A 19,251-nucleotide genomic window follows, 5' to 3' on the forward strand; every position below is an offset into this window, starting at 1 on the left:
TCTCACGTGTGCAATCAAGAGCAAACTACAAGGTACAAAGTAAATAAATAAATACAGAAATACAGAAATAAGCATAAACGCGTATTAGAATGGCTAAAATAAATAACACTGACTGTATCGAGTGTTGAGGAGGATGTCGAGCATCTGGACCTCTCCTTTGCTGGTGGCGGGAATAAGAAATGGTACAGCCACTCTGGAAGAGGCTGACGGTGTCCTATGAAGTTAAATGGAACTCAGCAATCCCATAGCAGGTATTTACCCAAGAGAAATGAAATCCGTTGTTTACACAAACACTTATACACGAATGTTCGCAGCCACTTGGCGATTGCCCCAAACTAGAAACAGTCCAAATGTCCCCCAAGGGGGGACTAAAGTGTGGTACATCTGTACAAGGTGGTATTGAGCAAAAAAAGGAGTGAACCACTGGTACACGCGACAACTTGAATGGATCTCAAAGGCATTGTGTCCAGTGGAAAAAAAAAAGTCACATACTATAGGATTCCAATTTTATAACATTCTCAAAAGGACAAATTATAGTGCTGAAGAATAGATCGGTGACTGTCAGGGGAGAGAGTTACAGGGAGAATCTGACTCTAGAGGAGAAACAGACGGGGGGGGCGCCTGGGTGGCTCAGTCGGTTGAACACCTGACTTCGACTCAGGTTGTGACCTTGAGGGGTTTGTGGGTGTGAGCCCCACGTCAGGCTTGCTGCTGTCAGTGAGGAGCCCACTTCGGATTCTCTGTTCCCTTCTCTCCCTGCCCCGCCCCCACTTGTGTTGTCTCTCTTTCTTTCTCTCTCAAAAATAAACAAACATATTTTTTTTTAATTAAAGGAGGGATGCCTGGGTGGCTTAGTTGGTTAAGCATCCAACTCTTGGTTTGGACTCAGGTCATGATCTCACGGTTCGTGGGACGGAGCCCCAGGTCGGGCTCTGCACTGAAAGCGTGGAACCTGCTTGGGATTCTCTCTCTCCGTCTCTCTCTCTCTGCCCTTCCTCTGCTCATGCTCTTTCTCTCTCAAAATAAATAAATAAACATTCTTTTAAAAAAGAAAAATTATGGGGGCACCTGGGTGGCTCAGTCGGTTGAGCATCTGACTTCAGCCCAGGTCATGATCTCACGGTTCGTGAGTTCGAGCCCCGTGTCGGGCTCTGTGCTGACAGCTCAGAGCCTGGAGCCTGCTTCCGATTCTGTGTCTCCCTCTCCCTCTCTGTCCCTCTCCCCATCAGGCTCTGTCTCTTTCTCTCAAAAATAAATAAATGTTAAAAAAAATTTGTTTAAGAAAAAAAAGAAAAATTATAAAAGAAGATGGACAAATTATAAAAGAAGATATACAAATGGCCAATAAGCACACGAGAAAGTGCTCAACAACACTGGTCACCACGGAAATGGAAATTAAAACCGTAATGAGATACCACTATACATCCGCCTGAATGGCTAGAAAAAAATAATAATAAAGCAAAATAAAATGCTAACAAGGATGTGGGGCCACTGAACTCATACTTTGTTGTGAAGATATATAATGATACAATCATTTTGGGAAAAGGCCTGTTAACTTCTCATAAAATTAAATATGTATCTACCCTATGGCTTAACAATTACACTCCTGGATATTTACCCAAAAGAAACAAAATGCTCACAAAATTCTTATAGAAGAACGTTCAGATCAGCTTTATTCATAACAGCCCCAAACTGGAAACAGCCCAAGTATCCATCACTAAGAGAACAGAGAAATAAACTGTGATTTATTATAAACTGTGATTTATTATATAAACTGTGATCCCATGGAATGGGATACTGCTTAGCAATAAAAAGTAATATACTACTGATACACATGTATGACATGTATTAACCTAGAAAACATTATGCTGAGCTCTCTCGAATCACTTGTTCTGCAGGAAGCCAGCTGCCATGATGTGAGGACACTCAAGTCGCTTTATGGAGAGTCCCACACGGGGAGAAATTGAGGCCTCCTGCCAACAGTCATGTGGGTGGACCATCTTGAGAGTGGATCTTCCAGCCCCAGTCAAACCTTCATAGGACTTCAGACCCAAAGTCCTACGTGCAACCTCACGACAGACCCAGAGCCACCCAGCTGAGACGCTCTGAAATCCCCACCCACAGGAACCGGGTGAGATAATACATATTACCTTTTATGATGCTAAGTTTTTGAGGTCATTTGTGACATATCAATAGATAAATAATACACATGGCATTGTCATACACACACACACACACACACATACACACAACTGACGGGCAGGAATTAATATCTTATTTTTAAAACACTTTAACAATATGTAATACACCAAGAATAAGACATGAGTCATAAAATGATAGCCTAATGAATTATCGCAAAGAAAACGCACCTATGTAATCTTCATCCGCGTCAAAGAAAATCACACTATGTCACCAGCACACAGAATCTCGTCTCAATCATTACTCCCTCTCTCCTGCCCACTGCTAGCTGCGCTCTTGACCTGTAACTCCATCAATTATTTTTGACTGCTTCTGAATATTACAGAAATGAGATTAGACTCTATGTATTCTTTTGTGTCTCATTTCTTTTGCTCCACATGGCTAGTGAGATTTATCTTTGGTATCTACCGCAGCTGTGGCTCATTCATTTTCACTGCTGCACAGGATTACGTTGAATTAATATACCACCAAAAAATATGCTGAGTGAACATATCGTGTGACTCCACTTACATTAAACTCTAAAACAGACAAAATTAAAATATAGTAGGGGCGGGGGGATCCACAACAGTGCTTACCTCTGGGAAGATAAAAGCAAGGATTGAGTGGAAAGGGCATGAGGGAACTTTCTGGGGTGATAGTAACGTTCAATATTTTGATAGAGGTTTGAGTTACATAGGCGTATGCAGGTGTCGAAACTCTGCGAGTGGACATTTAAGATTTTTGCATTGCATTGCATTTTAAGCAAAACACGACAAAACAAACACCTGAACACATTTTGAAGTCTCGTTCATGATATGCACACTGAATTATCTGGGGGGAGGGGGGACTTTGAAATGCATCCCAAGAGTGAATTATGGTGGATAGAGGGAGGTATAAATGAACAAACATGTAATACAGCAAATACAATAATATGTTCATGGTAGGATCTAGGTGGTGAGTATATGGAACTCAGTGTTAAAGTCTTTCAATTCCGTTATATGTTTAAATTTTTTAAATATAAAACCGGAAGAAAGTAGATGACCGGAAAGGGGAATTATGGTAGGGCATCATTTCCTTATGTAAAAATGAGACCTTCAAGGGCAGATCTTGGTTTCTAAAAACTATTCTCAAATAAAAGGAACACGGGCTCACTGGAGAAACGGGCAGAGAAAATACAAGATGAGCCCGGAACATCTTGCGGTATTAGAAAGTAAAGAAGTCCTTCAAAAAAAAGTCCCCAAAGGATGGAGGCGTGTCAAGGGGACACAGGAGACGACTGAAAGAGCCCCCTGGGGTCAACGCTGGAATGATGAGGACAACAAAATGAATGACGTCCTACTGGACTGTGACACAGTCATAAGATAAATCTGCAGGAGTCCATACTGATGTAAATAGTTAAAATAAATAAATACATAGAGAAAAGAGATGAATAGCCTGAAATAACTTGTGTAGCTACCTCCCCCTCTAGCAGGGGGGGCTTCACCTGTCTCCACACCACTACTACTGTCCCATGAGCGTCGGCTGCGCTTAACGACCTGCTTGCAGAGGGGAGCTGTCATTTTACGATGAAAAGATCTGATAAACACTACCCCGCCCGGGGTTTCAAGGTCAACATCGCCACTGATGTTGATAGTATGTACCCCCTGTGATGACTGACGAGAAGGGTACTCGCCCTCATACTCTTCCCAAAAGCCCATAGCCTCCATCTAGACATGAGAAAAACATCAGACAGACCAAACCGAGGGTATTCAACACAATACACCACCAAAGCTTTTCAAGAGTGTCGAGGTCAAGAAAAGCACGGGAAGACTGAGGATCTGTCACAGGTCAGAGGACGTTAAAGAGACATGACCACAAAACATAATGTGGCATCTTGGATGGGAGCCTGGAACGGAAGTAAGACACTGGTGGAAAAAGTGAGAAAATTCTAATGCAGTCTAGAATTTAGGTAATAGTAATGAACCAGTGCTGCTTTCTTCGTTTTGACAAACGTACCGTGGTTGTGTCAGATGTTGACAACAGTGGAAACTTGCTGAGGGGTATACGGGAACTCTATTTTCTTCATAATTTTTCTAAAAATTGAAAATTATTCCAAAATTAAGTCCATTTTGAAAAGAGACAAGAAACAAGGCGACAATAACAACAACAAAAAAGATCTTTGTGCATTTTTTGAAAAACCTTGTAAAAACCCAACAAACCGAAAACCACTTTAAAAAAGCGGTTGTGTGTTATTTTCTTCCTCTCAAAATCTAAATCAAAAATCAGTTTTAGGGCAATGGAAAGCACATTTTCAGATACCAAGCGTGAATGCCCTCCTGACAAGAAATATCCTTGGTGCCGAGCCTTATCTGGGCGGCACCCACGTTCTGGAGTGAATACTGACAAGAACTTGGAAATCAACTCTGGTGTCACAGGTTGCCTCTGCTTCACTAACCTGTACTTTTGTCCTGGTCCCTTTTATCATTTTGCTTCGGGAGACATCTCCAGCTTGGCCCAGGTTAAACTCCCTCGGTCACTCTCTTCTCGTTGAAAATGGCAAAAATCAAAACGCTCCGTCTCCCTTAAGAAATGAGGCGGGACCCACTGCCAGGCCTTCGCACAAATGAAAGGCAGCAGTGAAGAACAGACCCCCAGAAGCAGCGAGAAGAGAAACCCTCAGTCTTCCAGTAAGTGCCACAGCTGCCTCACAACTTGACCTTCCACCTTCCAGAGCCTCCACCCACCCCCGTGAGCCCTCGCACAGCCTGGATGACCTGACCCTGAACGGAAACAGAAACCGTTAAATCATCCTGTGGTAAGTGTCAAAGACTAAGGCCCTGAACCAACAAGGGTGACAGAAAACGCTACGGGAAGGGTTTTCTAAGCACTGCGGTTTAATTGTAGCTGTGGGGTTCGCTCAACCACAGAGAAGTACACTTGCTCAGTGGCAAACTCCACGAAAGTAGCAGAAAGAAGGCAGGGAGAGAGAGAGAAAGGAGGGAGGCGGGAGAAAAGATCCTCCCGGCCAGAGACAAAAATGCGATGGGAATCCCTGACGGGAGGCATTGCCAATCCACATTCCCGCATCCTTGGCCTGCCGGCCAGTGACTGCGGGTGAAGAGATGCTCCCTCTCCATCCTTCCCGCGCTTTCGGTAAGCGTCTGCACCACACCAAACACGGGGCACTCAAAACGGATCCGGCCTGTTCCTACCCTCAAGGAGCTCAGCCTCTAGACTGGAAGACACAGGAGGAGAAGGAGGGTCCCCAAACAGCGTGACCCTGAGAGAGCTTTCACACATTATCATTAAGACCTCCGGTGGCCAGGGAGCCGTTCCTGCCTCCCCAGGGAGGGCAGGGTTGTTTTCTGCGGTAGAAAGCTTTCGGTTTAGCATTTACCTTTCCTTGGTTCTGTCAGGACGGGCTGCAGGGGCAGTGAGAAGGCAGGGGAGCAAGAACCGGGTCTCTCTGCAGGATCCGCTGAGAAGTGGGGTGTGTGTGGGCTGAGAGAGGAAGTCCCCAGGAGGGAGGGAGCAGGAAGGGGACGTAAGGAGGAAAGGGTCGGAAGGGAGCAGGAAGGAAGTGAAAGGAGATATATGACCAAATGAGCGGAAGACGGGAACAGGTACAATCACCCAAGACAAAAGATAGGAACTTTCAACAAACTCAGACATGCTCCCTCACTAGGTAAAGGTATGCGTGCCAGAGACTGCTGCTAGCTCGACCTTGCCCACCAGGACTCCGAGGGTGCTGCACCAGCTAAGCCCGAGGGGTGGCTCCTCATAGCTCCAGGCTATCATTGTGATCCCAGCCTCCAGGACAGCATCTGGCTTAGACAGGGGACTTGAAATCTCAAACAAAGAGGATTATTTTGGGGGGTGCGAATAAGAGGTGCTGAGGCTGAAGTGACACAAGAGAGGTTGGTTGAGGAAACAGAAATGGGCGGGCAGCACCACTTAAGTAAGTGTATTGGAGGATGGCTAGATCTGTGGTCGACAGGCATAAGCAGGTCTTGACGCCCTCCTAGGGCTGTGCCCTGCCCATGGAATGGTGGAGTCTGCTAGCTTGCTGAGCTTTGTGCTTCCAGCTGTGGTGACACTGTTGGTCACACAAAGGACGCTTTTGGTTGAACGTTATGGTACACGTGGTCTGAAGGGGCCAAAGTGAAAACCCCTCGTCTTCAACAACAACCCGTTCGACATCTATGTAGGAATCACCTTCAGTGGGTTAAGCAACATGCACAGGAGCCAGGGTCCCCTGCTGAACCTTGAGAGCCACCTATCCACCTACCTGTCCATTTACAAGTAAATGGGAACTGGGACCCCCCCGGGCGGCTCAGCCAGTTAAGCATCTGACTTTGGCTCAGGTCATGATCTTGAAGTTCACGAGTCCGAGCCCCGTGTTGGGCTCTGTGCTGACAGCTCAGAGCCTGGAGCCTGCTTTGGATTCTGTGTCTCCCTCTCTCTCTGCCTCTCCCCCCTTCTGCACGTGCTCTCTCTCTCTCTCTCTCTCTCTCTCAAAAATAAAATAAAAACAGAAATTTTTTTTTTTTAAAAAGCAAGTAAATGGGAACTGGAAAGATGGACATGGAAATTCCCTTGGGGGCTAATTACAACCCAGACTTCAAGGCCTGAGATCCTTCAAGGGTCAAGAAGAGGTTGAGTCAATACTCTCCCATGGCAGCCAAGGAGGAGGTGAGGAGAGCACTCAGGGACCAAGAAGTCTGCAGCGCCCTTAGTAAGCCCACAGACAGTTTCAGAACAAACAGAACAAACAGAGCACGTGCTCGATAAAGCCATCATTACGAAGAGACTGACAGGTAATCAGAGCCCAATGCTTGGGCTCCTGACAGCACCACCCATGCACTTGAATTCCAGCCTCTGCGCCTGAAGCCAATGTGAGGTGTGTTTCCATCTCTGCACCCGAAACAGGAGTGACTACCCACATGGGCCAACCAAGAACTGAAGAGAAACTGACAGGAGACAAAGGATAGCAACAACATATTGGCAGCCAAAAAGTGACCAGGCAGGTGAACGGGGAGCAGACATCGCAGAACAGAGAATGCCAAGTTTATGGGGCCGGGAAGTCAACCAGCTGGTACAACTGAACTCCACTAAGGCTTGGGGATTGGAGGCTCCAGGCACCTCTGACAGCTCCAAGTCCCCTCCCCCAGCTCATCACAGCCTGAAGGTTCACTGTCAGGAGAAGGAGACGTGAGAGAGCAACAGAGAAGACGCACACTGAGAACAGTGGGGCCAGGGGGAGACCCCTCAGCCAGAGGCCCCACTTACCAACATTGAGGACATAACCAAACATCAGGAATGGCCTGTACATCACGGGCAGCTTTGACAACTTCCCAGCAGATGGCTATAAAGTGACTTGTTCTAACAAAATCAGAGTTAACATGCATTCTCCAGCAAACAGAAGTCAAATGTCTTAGGAGGGGAGCATTTTCTAGTTAGCCTAAAGTCACATAGGGAGGAGCCCTGCTCACGGTCACTTTAGGCAGCCAGGATTATGACCTGTCTGTCCTTCATCCTCTACCCACCATTCCTCAGAAAACTAAAAGAGTCCTTTCTGGAGAAAGGAACTCTGTCCAAAACAAAACATAATACTGATCGGTCACTGAAAGAGGCTACTCTGTGATCAGGAAAGCCTGTGGCCAGCAACCCTGCCTGTTTACAATCAGAATTTTACTTGTATTTTTTATTTTGCTCCTATTGTGAGCAAACAGCCAAGATGGACTAGACATTTAAGGAAAGCTTCAAACACAAAAATCAGAGGTCAAAGGTACAAATGGAAAAAAGAAACCAAAGGAAACAGAGACAAAGCAGAGGAATAGAAAGGAACATCTAAAAATGTAAGAGATTTTGAAATCAGAAGACAAGAACAGGTGTTATTACAAAAAGGAACAAAGAGGGGCGCCTGGTAGGCTCAGTCAGTTAAGCATCCGACTTTGGCTCAGGTCATGATCTCACGGTTCGTGAGTTCAAGCTCCACATTTGTGCTGACAGCTGACAGGCTGACAGGCTGACAGCCTGAAGCCTGCTTCAGATTCTGTGTCTCCCTCTCTCTCTGTTCCTCCCATGCTCGCTCGCTCTGTCTCTCTCTCTCAAAAATAAATAAACATTAAAAAATATATATGACAGAAGATATTTTTAACTCAGGAAGAGTTGGAAGATAAGTAGAGAAAATCTCCCAGGAAGTAGAACAAAAAAATAAAGAATGAGATGGAAAATAAGGAAGAAAGGATAAGAAAATCAAAGGACAAGGTCAGGGGTTTCAACATCTAAACAAAAGGAGTTCCAGATAATAGTGCAAATAACTGAAGAGTGTGAGTTTCCAGATTGAAGAGCCCATTACATGCCCGACACACTGAAAGCAAAAGACACCCACATCAGATCACTCTGTAAATGATGCAACACCCGGTGCTAAAGAAGAATGCTCATAATGCTGTGGCTTCCAAAAGGAAGAAAAAGAAGCCATTTATAAAAGGTCAGGGTGCAGAAGAGGTAACATCTGTTAATAACAATGCTGGATACATAGCCAAAAGGAATGGCATGAAGCCTTTAAAAATCTGAGGGAAATTTTATTTCCAGCCTAGAATTCTATACCCAGAAGAACACTCAGTCAATTGGATGGTGAACATCTTCAGACATAAAAATCTCAAAAATCTCCAAAAGTGACTTCTCTTATATTCTTTCTCAGGAAGCTATTAGATGAAAGACTGTTCTGGTTCTCCATAGCTGTGTAACAATGTACCCCAAAACTTAGCGGCTTAAAAGAGCAATGCATCAGTATTCTTCTATCTCTCTGCTTCCTATCGGGAATTTGGACACACGGGAACAAGTAGGGATGGCTTGTCTCTGCTTCACAGTGTCTGGAGCCCCAGCTCAGATGACTTCAACAGCTGAGAGCTGGAGCCGTTGGGAATGGTTAGCAACTCTTCACCTCTCTTCCTGCAGCCTCTCTCCATGGACCAGCCACAGGCTAGCAGACCTTTTTACATGGACGCTCAGGACCTCAAAAGACAGGAAGTGAAAGGTGTCAGTCTCTTCGGACCTGAGCCTGGCAACTAGCATGCTGTCACTTCAGCCATATTCTGTGGGCCAAAGCAGTCACAAAGCCACCCAGATTCAAGGGGAGGGGACACAACCACACTTCTCAGTGGGAGTAGCATTAAGGAATTTGTGGCCATACTCCACAAAGGGTAACTAAGGAAGAGAAAGCCTGGGAAAACAGAGGAGATTCAAAGGCAATTCCTAAGATAATACTGAAGAAACACATAGAAAGCCAGTCCAGACAGAAGCCCCAGAAGGAGGTCTCCAGGAGGGATGTGTCCACAGGGGCTGGGGGAGTGGAATTGACAATTACCTTACAGGTTTTACTAAGTTGAGAGGAGTGTAACCATTCTATACCAAACTGTGGTGTCAGTGACTGATGAGTTTATAGAAAACTAAGCAAATGAACAAAGGAGAAACTGATAAAATGATAAAAAGTTATAAAAGAAAGGAAATGAAATACAGTGCACTATGGGGCACAGCTGGGAATAATATTTATATAGTCACAGCAATGTGAATACTGGAGAGTGATTTAAATAAAAATGGTGACACGGTGATTTTCGGAGCATAGACAAAGAAAATGCAGCAGTGAGATCTTCATTTTCTATAATAGTCATTATATACTCAAGAAGCGGTGATTTAAGTATGTTGTTTAGGTCGATTGGAGGATTAACACAACAATCTGCACAATCTGAACCACAGAAATCAGTGAACTTGGGGAGCAAGAAGGCGAGGGAAGGGAGGTGCTTTTGCAAGCAGAGAGAGGACAGAGACTGGCAGGGGGGTGCGGGGGGGTGGGCAGAGAATACGGGAAAAGCACTCCTCCCAAAAAGCAGCTGGAGAGAAAGTGGAAAATTGGAAACAGCCGCAGGGACTAAACTAAAAAGGGAGAAAGGAGAAAGGAGTGGGTTTAAATTCCATTAAGACTGTAAACAAGGGGAGCGCAGTCTGCAACTCCGCAGCTCCATACCTGGCGGTGCTCTGGTAGGAAGGGCGAATCCCCAGGAACAGGGTGGGGTCCAAGAGGTTCTTGGGCCACATGCAGAAACGTGGTTCCACTGCTGGAAGGACATTTGGTAGAGACTGTTGAAACCACCTGGTCCCAGCAGCCCCAGATAATGGCCACATTCACTGGTGCTGGAACAAGGTCATTAAGGGTGAAGCCTGGTGCCAGATGTGTGTTGTGATTTTCCGTAATCCCTGAAAAGCTGCTGCTACACTATCTAGCAAACTTTTTCTGGGGTGGGCTGGCACCTGGCCGCAGTCTCGGGGCACTGGCAGCAGCAGGATCCGGCGAGTGTTCCTGGTTGCAGCCAGCATTCGGCCATTGCTCGGTGAGACCCTCCCACAGAGGGGCGGAACGGGTCAAAGACGCACTCCTTCAGTAGTAAGGGGTCAGGGAAAACAGCCGCATCTGAGACAAAACTCGGGAGAGAGGTACTGCCTGGGGCCTGGTCATAGACAGTGAAAAAGCGGGGAGTGGACAAAAGCTAAAGACAGAAGACGGGTGCACGACAGCTGATCAAGGAGAACAGAGTTCCAATACTAGGGACTGGGTAGCTGGGTGGCACCAGTTTCACCGCTCCCGCGCATGCACCTATGCACCTACGAGTGCCACAACACTCCACCCCAGTAGGCTAGCAGCGTCATCTAGTGGAGAACGGAGCCGTTACACTGAGCCCCGCCCAAGTGGGCCAACCTCATTCCTCAAGAACACAAGTCTCACCGCCTACTTAGTTTATGGACTATAAAGCGCTACATAGTCTGACTTCTAGGGGAAAACAAAGTAATTTCAGTCCTATTTCAATCTATTAGCAGGTCCATCTATTCAATTTTCTTTCTTTTTTTTTCTCTCTTTTACACTTCTTTGTCTTGAATACAGAGAGAGAAAAAATTCATTTTTATTTTCAATTTTTATTAAAAATATTTTTCCTTAATTTTTTTAGATATTTTCTACTTTTGTGTAAGTTTTTTCAAATTCTGTTTTACTTCCATCATTTTGTTTTAGTCTACTTCAGTGTATTCAACTTTTCAAATTTTCAAACGATTTCCTTTTTTTCCTTTTTCTTTTTTGTCGTTTCCATTTCTTTTCTTTTTCTTGAATGCAGAAACAGAAAAACTTCATTTTTACTTTCAGTTTCTATTAAAAACATTTTCTTCAATTTTTTGACTACATTTTTTGCTATTATGTAAATTTTTTCAAACCCTATTTTACTTCCATCATTTTATTTTAGTCTACTACAGTGTATTCACTTTTTCAAATTTTCAAAAGATTTCCTTTTTTTCTTTTTCATTTCTTTTCTTTTTCCTGAATGCAGAAAGCTGAAAAAATTCATTTTTACTTTTAATTTTTATTAAAAATATTTTTCTTAAAATTTTTTCTACTATATTCTTTACTTTTGTGTAAATTTTTTCAAATTCTATTTTACTCCCATCATCTCATTTTAGTCTATTTCAGTGTATTCATTTTTTCAAATTCTCAAACGATTTCCTCCCCCCTTTTTTTCTCTAAAACCACTTTCTGTCAAACCACTTTTCTGTCAAACCACTTTCAACACCCAGACCAAAACACACCCAGGATCTAGCATCATTTATTCTATTTGTGTGTGTGTGTGTGTGTGTGTGTGTGTGCGTTTTTAATTTTTTAATTTTAATATTTTTTAATTTTAATTTTTCTACCTCATTAATTCTTTTTCTCCATTCAAAAATGACAAAACGAAGGAATTCACCCCAAAAGAAAGAGTACAAAGTAATGGCAGCCAGGATTTAACCAACACAGATACAAACAAGATGTCTGAACCAGAATTTAGAATCACGATAATAAGAATACTAGCTGGAGTCGAAAATAGATTAGAATCCCTTTCTGCAGAGATAAAAAGTAAAAACTAATCAGGATGAAATTAAAAATGCTATAACTGAGCTGCACTCATGGATGGATGCAGCAGTGGTAAGGATGGATGAGGCAGAACAGAGAATCAGCGATACAGAGGACAAACTTATAGAGAATAATGAAGCAGAAAAAAAAGAGGAAGATAAAGGCAAAAGAGCACGATATAAGAATCAGAGAAATCAGTGACTCATTAAAAAGGAACAACATCAGAATCATAGGGGTCCCAGAAGAGGAAGAGAGAGAAATAGGGGTAGAAGGGTTATGCGAGCAAATCATAGCAGAAAATTTTCCTAACCTGGGGAAAGACACAGACATCAAAATCCAGGAAGCACGGAGGACCCCCATTAGATTCAACAAAAACCGACCATCAACAAGGCATATCCTAGTCAAATTCACAAAATACTCAGGCAAGGAGAGAACCATGAAAGCAGCAAGGGAAAAAAAAAGTCCCTAACCTACAAGGGAAGACAGATGAGGTTTGCAGCAGACCTATCCACAGAAACTTGGCAGGCCAGAAAGGGGTGGCAGGATACATTCAATGTGCTGAATCAGAAAAATATGCAGCCAAGAATTCTTTATCCAGCAAGGCTGTCATTCAAAATAGAAGGAGAGATAAGAAGTTTCCCAGACAAAAAAAAAAATTAAAGGAGTTTGTGACCACTAAACCAGCCCTGCAAGAAATCTTAAGGGGGAACTCTCTGAGGGGAGAAAAGATGAATATATATATAACTACCAAAAGCAACAAAGATTAGAAAGGACCAGAGAACACCACCAGAAACTCCAACTCTACAAGCATCATAATGGCAATAAATTCATATCTTTCAGTAATCACTCTAAACGTCAATGGACTCAATGCTCCAATCAAAAGACACAGGGTAACAAAATGCATAAGAAAACAAGATCCATCTATATGCTGTTTACAAGAAACCCACTTGAGACCTAAAGACACCTTCAGATTGAAAATAAGGGGATGGAGAACCATCTACCATGCTACTGGTCAACAAAAGAAAGCCGGAGTAGCCATACTTATATCAGACAATCTAGACTTTAAAATAAAGACTGTATCAAGAAATGCAGAAGGGCATTATATCATAATCAAGGGGTCTATCCACCAAGAAGCCCTAACAATTGTAAACATTTATGTGCCAAATGTGGGAACACCCAAATATATACATCAATTAATCACAAACATAAAGAAACTCATCAATAGTAATACCATAATAGTAGGAGACTTCAACACCCCACTCACAGCAATGGACAGATCATCTAATCAAAAAATCAACAAGGAAGCAATGGCTTTGAAAGACACACTGGACCAGATGGACTTAACAGATATATTCAGAACATTTCATCCTAAAGCAGCAGAATATACATTCTTCTCCAGTGCACATGGAACGCTCTCCAGAATAGACCATATACTGGGACAGAAATCAGCCCTAAGTAAGTACAAAAAAGATCGAGATCATACTGTGCATATGTTCAGACCACAACACTATGAAACTCGAAATCAACCACAAGAAAAAATTTGAAAAGGTAAATACTTGGAGACTGAAGAACATCATACTAAAGAATGAATGGGCTAACCAAGAAGTTAAAGAGGAAATTAAAAAGTATATGGAAGTCAATGAAAATGATAACACCACAACCCCAAAACTCTGGGATGCAGCAAAGGCGGTCATAAGAGGAAAGTATATAGCAATCCACTCCTTCCTAAAGAAGGAAGAAAGATGTCAGATACATAACTTAACCTTACGCCTTAAAGAGCTGGAAAAAGAACAGCAAATAAAACCCCAAACCAGCAGAAGACAGGAAATAATAAAGATTAGAACAGAAATTAATGCTATTGAAACCAAAAAACAAACAAACAACAACAACAACAACAACAAAAAAAAACAGAACAGATCAATGAAACCAGAAGCTGGGTATTTGAAAGAATTAACAAAATTGATAAACCACTAGCCAGTTGGATCAAAAAGAAAAAGGAAAAGACCCAAATAAATCAAGAATAAAAGAAAAGAGATCACAACCAACACAGCAGAAATAAAAACAATAATAAGAGAATATTATGAGCAATTACATTCCAATAAAATGGGCAATCTGGAAGAAATGGAAAAATTCCTAGAAAAATATACATTACCAAAACTGAAACAGGAAGAAATAGGAAATTTGAACAGACCCATAACCAGTAAGGAAATCGAATTTGTAATCAAAAATCTGCCAAAAAACAAGAGGCCAGGGCCAGATGGCTTTCCAGGGGAATTCTACCAAACATTTCAGGAAGAGTTAACACCTACTCTCTTGAAGCTGTTCCAAAAAAATAGAAATGGAAGGAAAACTTCCAAACTTTCTATGAAGCTAGCATTACCTTGATTCCAAAACCAGACAGAGACCCCACAAAAAAGGAGAACTATAGACCAATCTCCCTGATGAACACGGATGCAAAAATCCTCAACAGGATATTAGCCAACCAGATCCAACAATACATTAAAAAAATTATTCACCACGACCAGGTGGGATTTATACCTGTGATGCAGGGCTGGTTCAATATCCACAAAACAATTTACGTGATTCATCACATCAGTAAAAGAAAGGACAAGAACCATATGATCCTCTCAATAGGTGCAGAGAAAGCATCTGACAAAATACAGCAACATTTCTTGATAAAAACCCTCAAGAAAGTAGGGATGGAAGGATCATACCTCAAGATCATAAAAGCCATATATGAACGACCCAATGCTAATATCATCCTCAATGGGGAAAAACTGACAGCTTTCCCCCTAAGGTCAGGAACAAGACAGGGATGTCCACTCTCATCACTGTTATTCAACATAGTATTGGAAGTCTTAGCCTCCACAATCAGGCAACACAAAGACATAAAAGGCATCCAAATCAGCCAGGAGGAGGTCAAACTTTTGCTCTTCGCAGATGACATGATACTCTATATGGAAAACCCAAAAGATTCCACCAAAAAAACTGCTAGAGTTGATTCATGAATTCAGCAAAGTTACAGGATATAAAATCAATGCACAGAAATCAGTTGCATTCCTATACACCAACAATGAAGCGACAGAAAGAGAAATCAAGTAATCGATCCCATTTACAGTTGCACAAAAAAACATAAAATACCTAGGAATAAATCTCACCAAAGAGGTGAAAAATCTATACACTGAAAACTATAGAAAGCTTATGAAAGAAATTGAAGAAGACACAAAAAATGGAAAAAGATTCCATACTCCTGGATAGGAAGAACAAATATTGTTAAAATGTCGATACTACCCAAGGCAATCTACATATTCAATGCAATCCCTATCAAAGTAACACCAGCATTCTTCACAGAGCTAGAACAAATAATCCTAAAATTTGTATAGAACCAGAAAAGACCCCCAATAGCCAAAGCAATCTTAAAAAAGAAAACCAAAGCAGGAGGCATCACAATCCCAGGCTTCAAGCTATACTACAAAGCTGTAATCATCAAGACAGTATGGTACTGGCACAAGAACAGACACTCAGATCAATGGAACAGAATAGAGAACCCAGAAATGGACCCACAAACGTATGGTCAACTAATCTTTGACAAAGCAGGAAAGAATATCCAATGGAATAAAGGCAGTCTCTTCAGCAAGTGATGCTGGGAAAACTGGACAGCGACATGCAGAAGAATGAACCTGGACCACTTTCTTATACCATACACAAAAATAAACTCAAAATGGATGAAAGACCTCAATGTAAGACAGGAAGCTATCAAAATCCTAGAGGAGAAAGCAGGCAAAAACCTCCTTAATCTTGGCTGCAGCAACTTCTTACTGAACACGTCTCTGGAGGCAAGGGAAATAAAAGCAAAAATGAACTACTGGGACCTCATCAAAATAAAAAGCTTCTACATAGTGAAGGAAACAATCAGCAAAACTAAAAGCCAACCGACAGAATAGGGGAAGATATCTGCAAACGATATATCAGATAAAGGGTTACTATCCAAAGTCTATAAAGAACTTATCAAACTCAACACCCAAAAAACAAATAATCCAGTGAAGAAATGGGCAAAAGACATCAATAGACACTTCTCCAAAGAAGACATCCAGATGGCCATCCGACACATGAAAAAATGCTCAACACCACTCATCATCAGGGGAATACAAATCAAAACCACAAAGAGATACCACCTCACACCTATCAGAATGGCTAACATTAACAACTCGGGCAACAACAGATGTTGGCAAGGATGCGGAGAAAGAGGATCTCTTTTGCATTGTTGGTGGCAATGCAAGCTGGTGCAGCCACTCTGGAAAACAGTGTGGAGGGTCCTCAAAAAACTAAAAATAGAACTACCCTACGACCCAGAAATTGCACTACTAGGCATTTATCCACGGGATACAGGTGTGCTGTTTCGAAGGGACACACGCACCCCCATGTTTATAGCAGCACTATCAACAATAGCCAAAGTGTGGAAAGAGCCCAAATGTCCATCGATGGATGAATGGATAAAGAAGGTGGTATATATATACAATGGAGTATTACTCAGCAATCACAAAGAAGGAAATCTTGCCATTTGCAACTACATGGATGGAACTGGAAGGTATTATGCTAAGTGAAATTAGTCAGTCAGAGAAAGACAAAAATCATATGACTTCACTCCTATGAAGACTTTAAGAGACAAAACAGATGAACATAAGGGAAGGGAAACAAAAAGAATATAAAAACAGGGAGGGGGACAAAACAGAAGAGACTCATAAATGTGGAGAACAAACCGAGAGTTACGGTAGGGGTAGTGGGAAGGGTGATGGGCTAAATGGGTTGCACTATATGCTAACTAATTTGGATGTAAATTTAAAAAAATAAAAAAGAAAAGAAAAGAAAGAAATTTTAAAAGTACCAAAAAAAAAAAAAAAAAAAAGAGGTTTCAAAAGGTTTAGAAGGTTTCAGATACTTTGTAGCTTATCCGGCATTAAAAAGTCTTAGAAGATCCATGGGCCTCTCAAAAATAGCTAACTATGCAATGCAATTTTTCAAAATGTTGACTTTTAAATGTTAACATATGTCTAAAGCATTTCATGATTAAAATATTAATAAAGAGGTTATAAAATGCCAAAAAAAAGTATGTTGTTTAGGAATATGGAGGTCAATAACAGAAGAAGCTGGTGAAAGAACTCGGTGTGGTTGTCAATGAGGAAAGGAATGAGGGACAGAGGCACGTGGGGTAGGGAGGTTGTTTTTCATTAAAAACCTTGTTGTACTATTTGCACTAAGAATATTCATACACGGCACGGGACAGAGTGGCCGCTGGCCTGCAGAGCAGCAAACCTAAGTTTTATTGTGATTACTAAGACACGTACCTCACCCATGACTCTCCATCCGTGAGGAAGACGCATTGCAGGGGTAGGAAACACAAGAGAATGTGCAAGCCTATCAGAAATGGATGGGAGAGCAGGCTCAGAGCCTTACCCACAGAGCAACCGCAGTATTTCAACAAGCAAAGATACCTCTTACTCCATTCTGTGTTCCTCCTCCTGCAGGGCAATGATCCCACCTCCCCAACCCACCCCCGGTCTCCCGGGGCCTCCTGGCCCGGGTATGATGCCAGCACCCCATTTGGGGGGCCTTCCTCTTCCTGGGAGGATGCCAGGGGGAACTGTACCTGGAATGAGGCCACTTATCAGAGGCCACACGCCAATGATGTCTGGACCCCCCCGTGATGAGACCTCCCACCTGTCTCATGACGGTACCTACTTGGCCAGGAATGACTCAGCCAGACAGGTAAGGAGAGACAGGAGCCTCTTCATATGCATTTTATATTATTTATTCTACTTCACCAGGAGATCATGGTGCTGTGACTCTAGGTGTTTTCTAACAGCATGACAAGGAAGACTTGCTCCCCCTTCTTATCAAAGAGAGGATAGTTTGGGTAGGGGAAGTAGTGGGACCAGAAGAGGAAAAAAAAAAAAAGGAATTTTCATTTGTATTGTGAAATGTGAAAATAAAATTGTCAACTGGTTTAGTTGGAAAAAAAAAAAGAAAGAATGTTCCTATATCACACAATGAAAATAAGACTTAAATTCTGAAAGAGAAAGCTGTAGAATAAAACACATAGCTGACCTTGCTTATAGAAAAACATACTGTTCACGTGCATAGGAACTCATAGAAAAACAAGGAGAAGCAGAAAAAACCCTACCACACACTAAAGTATTAGACGTGGTTCGGGGGTGGGGGAGCGCCTGGGTGGCTCAGTCGGTTAGGCATCTGACTTTGGCTCAGGCCATGATCTCATAGTTTGCGAGTTCAAGCCCCGCGTCGGGCTCTGTGCTGACAGCTCGGAGCCTGGAGCCTGCTTCGGATTCTGTGTCTCCCTCTCTCTCTGCCCATCCCCCACTTGTGCGTGTGCTCTCTCTCTCTCTCTCTCTCTGTCTCTCTCTCTCTCTCTCTCAAAAATAAAAACATTTGGGGCGCCTGGGTGGCGCAGTCGGTTAAGCGTCCGACTTCAGCCAGGTCACGATCTCGCGGTCCGTGAGTTCGAGCCCCGCGTCGGGCTCTGGGCTGATGGCTCAGAGCCTGGAGCCAGTTTCCGATTCTGTGTCTCCCTCTCTCTCTGCCCCTCCCCTGTTCATGCTCTGTCTCTCTCTGTCCCAAAAATAAATAAACGTTGAAAAAAAAATTAAAAAATAAATAAATAAATAAATAAATAAAATAAAAACATTTAAGAAAATTAAAAAAAAAAAAGAAGTGGTTGGGGCATCAGATGTCCATCTATGGATGAATGGACAAACAAAACATGTTATATCCATGCAATGGAGTGTTATCCAGCCTTTAAAAAGGAGATTCTGACTCACGCTACAATATGGAGAAACTTTGAGAACATCACCCTAAGCGAAATAAGTCACACACGAAAGGACAAGTATTGTGTGATTTCACTTATACGAGGTTCCTGGAACAGTCAAGAGACAGACAGGAGAGTCGGTGGTTGCCAGAGGCTGGCAGAGAGAGGAAGGGAAGATAATTCCCAGGGAGGAACAATACCCATCGTTTAATGGCTACAGCAGTTCTATCTGGAGGATGAAGACGTTCTGGAGATGGTAGTGGTGGTTGCACAGCAACATAAATGCACTTACTGCCATGGAGCTACACACCTAACAATTAAATTATTAAAGTGGTAA

At 42.7% G+C, this 19,251-nt stretch overlaps 1 pseudogene; it reads left to right on the forward strand.

Moving 5' to 3' along the window:
* Positions 1–4,780: 4,780 nt before the first annotated feature.
* On the forward strand, positions 4,781–17,861 carry LOC125162964 (U1 small nuclear ribonucleoprotein C-like; annotated as a pseudogene).
* The last annotated feature ends 1,390 nt before the right edge of the window (positions 17,862–19,251 follow it).

The sequence above is a fragment of the Prionailurus viverrinus genome, chromosome A3 (assembly GCF_022837055.1).
Source record: "Prionailurus viverrinus isolate Anna chromosome A3, UM_Priviv_1.0, whole genome shotgun sequence".
NCBI classification, from domain to species: domain Eukaryota; kingdom Metazoa; phylum Chordata; class Mammalia; order Carnivora; family Felidae; genus Prionailurus; species Prionailurus viverrinus.